This window comes from Lissotriton vulgaris, chromosome 1_1 (assembly GCF_964263255.1).
Source record: "Lissotriton vulgaris chromosome 1_1, aLisVul1.2, whole genome shotgun sequence".
NCBI lineage: Eukaryota > Metazoa > Chordata > Amphibia > Caudata > Salamandridae > Lissotriton > Lissotriton vulgaris.
In genome coordinates this window covers 983,701,661-983,706,730 of record NC_141685.1, presented here as the reverse complement: position 1 = coordinate 983,706,730, position 5,070 = coordinate 983,701,661, and positions in this window count along the sequence as shown.

The window sequence follows — 5,070 nt, the reverse complement described above, 5'->3', positions numbered from 1 at the left end:
GGAGATGCTTGCGAGGGTGGAGAGCCATGCTGAGGATCGGCGGCGTGCAGAGAGTGGGTCTGGTCAAGGCATCTAAAATGGCTGCCGTGCTCAACAAAAGTGTGGCATTGCAAAAAAGACAAGATGGCGCAGACAATGTTTATCAATAAGGATTAATTTATAACAATTATTTAAAACAAAATATTTACTCGCAGTGACAAAATGGCGGTCAACAGTTCCTGATTTCCATCGAATCGAACGTTAACAGACGTCACGCAACAAAAAAAAAAAACGCTCACGCACAGCCGCTGGAAGACATGTATCAACATATATGAGCCTCCTCAGCCACCCTCAGAAAACAAAAGGGGTCAGGATACGTCTCCCGTACCCCCTTATACCTAGTAATTTAATGAAATCGAAACACAAAATGGCGAATTCACGTTTCGCTACCAGTTTGCGACCCGGTTCGCGAACCGAGAAGCGCTTCTACCGCGAAAAATCTAATTTTTATTATTTGCCCCACGGGACCCTTTAATAACCCCAACATCATTCCTAGGGGGTCAAGAGAGGTCTACCTAGCCCCCTTTCATTAAATTCCCTCTTCGTTTTTCTCCTCCTCTTGTCTCTCAATCCTACCGACAGACAAGATGGCAGCTGCACCGGACTGTTTAGAATGTTGACAGACACCGGAGAGCCAATCAGCTTCGCTACGCAAAGCTCCGTTACGCAAAAAGTACGCGATCTGGAGCGCTATCTGGGACGCTGTCACAGATATACCTGTTTTTTAAACGTTAATTTCTCAAAATCCACTGGAGCACATATATTGAGACCCAGCAAAGGCACATCGGGCTAACAGTCCCTATAATTTTGCCAAGTTTCGTGCAAATCCATTCAGCCGTTAATTTGCGAACCGAGAAGCGCTTCTACCGTGAAAAATCAAATTTTTTTAATTTTCCCCACGGGACCCTTTAATAACCCCAACATCATTCCTAGGGGGTCAAGAGGGGTCTACCTTGCCCCCTTTCATTAAATTCCCCCTTCGTTTTTCACCTCTTCTTGTCTCTCGATCCTACCGAGAGACAAGATGGCGGCCGCTCCGGACTGTTTAGAATGTTGACAGACACCGGAGAGCCAATCAGCATCGCTTCGCAAAGCTCCGTTACGCGAAAAGTACGCGATCTGGAGCGCTATCTGGGACGCTGTCACAGATATATAAATTTTTTAAAACGTTAATTTCTCAAAATCCACTGGAGCACATTTATTGAGACCCAGCAAAGGCACATCGGGCTAACAGTCCCTACAATTTTGCCACGTTTCGTGCAAATCCATTCAGCCGTTCGAGCTAAAAGTGAGGCCAAACGCCCTATGGAAATTAACATGGGAAAAACGCGTTTTGGGACCCCGCTTTTTTCTCGGCCCCCCCTTGACGAACCCCCCCCAAATTTTCAGGGGCTGCTCAGAAACAAAATGTGCCATTTTCCTGAAAATGTCAGCCGATTCCGTCCACAAACGCCAAAGTTATTAGACATAGAATTTTCAAAAGTTCCATAGAGAAATAATCCTAACTATATATACCTACTGGCTATCGCCAGTAGGTAATATATATATATATATATATATATATATATATATATATATATATATATATATATATATATATATATATATATATATATATATATATATATATATATATATATATATATATATATTCCAAATCCTGTGTTAGAACCCACGTTCACTCCACGCTGAAACCAAACAGGACACGGACCCAATTTCTTTAGTGCTTCAAATGTTTATTGCAGCCAGAGGTCAGAGACGCGTTTCGCAGTGCGAACGCCGCTTGTTCACACATATATATATATATATATATATATATAGATATATATATATATATATATATATATATATATATATATATATATGGTTTCAGATGCACTAAGGAAAAAAGGGTTACAGCTGTATCGGAATTTACTTTAATAAATTTTGAACATACTAATACTTAAGTACACTTTGGGGAATTATGTGATTCACTTTAATAAGAGATTACACTATCAATATAGTTAAAACAGAATAAAGTTGAAGCTTGTTCCATTTGTCACTCTTCTAAGTTAAGGCTTTAGGATTGCTATAAAAGTAAGACTAATGCATCAACTGTGACTTTATTGCTTAGAATGCATTTACAAAGAAATGTTTTACCACTAAGTGCCTCAACATTCTTAGTATTTTTACATTCATACTGTTTATGTATAAACATGAAGATTTAGGTGATGTATTATCTTAACAGATTTCAAAAAACAATTTGCAACAAAGAAGAATGTTGCAGCATGTTTCTTTTTTTTTTCTTATGTAACTAAAAAGACTGGGTAAAAAAGATCAAAAATTTAACTGGCTACTTAATATTAAATGATGATTACATTTTACCATTGCTACACGTTGACAAAAAACTTCTATTTCTCATGTCATGCAAAGGGTTTATTTTGTAGCAATGGTGAAGTACCTATAATTAATAAAACACAATATATTGTGAAACAATAATAATTTATTCATCAAACGTTTTCAAAAATATTTGCAACCGAAAAAAATAATTGTGTTCTGCTATTGAAAAGAATTAATAAATATATATTTGCATAAATAAGATTAAATGTGAGCAACACAAACAACAAATTTCGTCTTCGCAACAATTTGAAAATACGCTGAAGGTATGTTAAAAACTCCATTCACATTACTGAGACAGGAGGTAATCAGGAGGCAAGATGGCGGTCTGACATAGGACCGCATAGCAGCAGCTCGCCTGAGCTCCGATGACCGAACGGAAACAAAAGGATCACTTCTTTGATCAAACGAAGCAATTATGAACTAACTAGTTTTTACGCATCATTTGGGTGCTCTAAAGCGCATATATTTGAAGGATATCGAAGGTACTTTAAAAAAAAAAAAAACGGAGCACTCATTCTTCCCCAGTGATGCCAAGCAACGTTAAAGGCGTACCTTCATGGGAGACGTGTGCCGTGAGCAAGCAGCAGCAGTTAATCCTTGTCTTGCTTAACCAAGTAATTTTGAAAACTCTGAGCGCCGTCCCGCTCGGGTGCTCTCTGTGTGCTCCTTGCTCGTTGGGCTTAATTCAAACGCTGCAGCCGCAGGTACATAGCTGTTTTCTTGAACCGAATCTAGTAACTCAAACGGACTCAGAGGTTTGCCGCAAAGTTCTACAAATATTGTGCCGCGTCAATTCCTCTTTTGATTGCTTAGCAGAGTCCAGCGATATGCCCCCGAAAACGGCATCAGCAGTGTCATCTGCTGCAGCTCAAGCAAGACTAGCGAAAGCAGCACGAACGCTTCGGGAAGAAACGGACCGCATTCAGAAGAACGGAGGCGGACCTGAGAGCATCTCCACTCCTGCAGGGAGGCACAGAGGGAAGACAAAGAAGCTCCCGTCAACCGAATGTTCCCCAAGGCAGGAGGCACTCGCTCTGAGAAGGAAAATCAATAATCAATCACAGTTCTCCTCTGGTGGATCAGTTATGGATCTTTTAATGCGAAAACAAGCTACTAAAGACAGAAATCAGCCTGGGATGAGCCATTGAAACCTGACTGTACCTGTAATTGATATCCACCCCTCGCAGACTTCATCGAACGGTAAACCTTCTGCCCCATCTCTTTTGACTCTGCAAACTGTAAGTACTTTGAGTAGTGGGGCAGTGATAGAGCCTAGCGAGTCCAGCGAAGTTTGTAAGAGCACAGGGGTAGCTCCCAATGATGAACTGAATGAGCTCGACACAGCGGGGCTTTGCATGTCCTTTTCTGGCGAAAGCGCAAATGTACTTGGAGTCGAAGTGCAAGATGAACTAGGGGGTCAAGTTAGTAATCTGAATACCCCTATCCTGGAACAAACTTTGATACTGACGGTGTCCAATCCTACGGCAACTTCAGAACTTTGCACTACTAGCCCATCAATAATCGCTGTAAAACCCATCCTGCCCCCTGTTATCTCAGAACCTGAATTGCTATCAAACGTTGTGCAGGAAATGCGCTCTATTATAGAAGGGGATAAAGAACCTTCTGAATTCTATTCTTTTTCCGATGAAGCGGGGGTAGAGATAGAAACAGAGGGTTCTGTAGAATCAGAGATTGAGTCTGACTTGGAGTCTTCATGTGGATCTGATGAGGAACCTGGGTCGGAGTATATCTGCAGCTCCTCCGAAGGTAACCCCGAAGAAAATTTAAAGGTCAACACAGTACGTGCCAAGCCAATCTCTAGTTCTAGACCACTGCAAAGCTGCACTGAGGAGCATCATCCCCCTTCAAAGCTGTCTCTCTCCCCCACACAAGAATCCGAGCACCCTAATTCCAGCGAATTTCCACCAACAGCGGTGGAGACTATCCTGCAAGCCATTGCAGCTCATAGGGAGGAGACGACCCTTGACAGTAAAAGATCTAGAGCTGCACTTCGGAAAGTCCAAGGGGTAGTTAGAAAGCTCACAAAGTGTTGCACTGCATTTGGGGAGAGAGTAACTGAGATTGAGTCAAGAGTGCTCCTTAATGAGAATGAGGTTATGGTTACTACAGAAAAAATTAAGTTGCAAGAAGCCAAATTAGTGGACGTGAAATGGAAACTCGAAGATTTTGAGAATGGGCAACGCCGCAGTAACCTACGCATTTTAGGAATCCCTGAAAATATTGAGGGCCAGAACATCCGTACTTTTGTAGTGAAAATGTTCAGAGAATCAATGCCCGAATTAACTGATTGGAACTGGGACGTTGAAATGCAACGAGCACATCGGATTCCATTTAATTTACCTCCTAAACCTGGTGTATAACCACGAACCATTTTGGTTTATTTTGGAAATTTTTTGTTGAGGCAGATAGTTGCAGAGAAAGCCAGGCCTGATCGTAAGCTGAAGTTTAATGATTGTTCTTTTTTTACAAAGCCTGACTTCTGTCATGCAACGGTTGAGCGACGATGGCGATTACGCTCACTGATTAAGCCCTTTCAGGATAAAGGAGCCCAGGCCTTTCTGAATAATCCAGCTAAGCTAAAGGTTGTTCGTGGAGGACAGACCAAAGTATTCACTTCAGAGATTAAAGCCA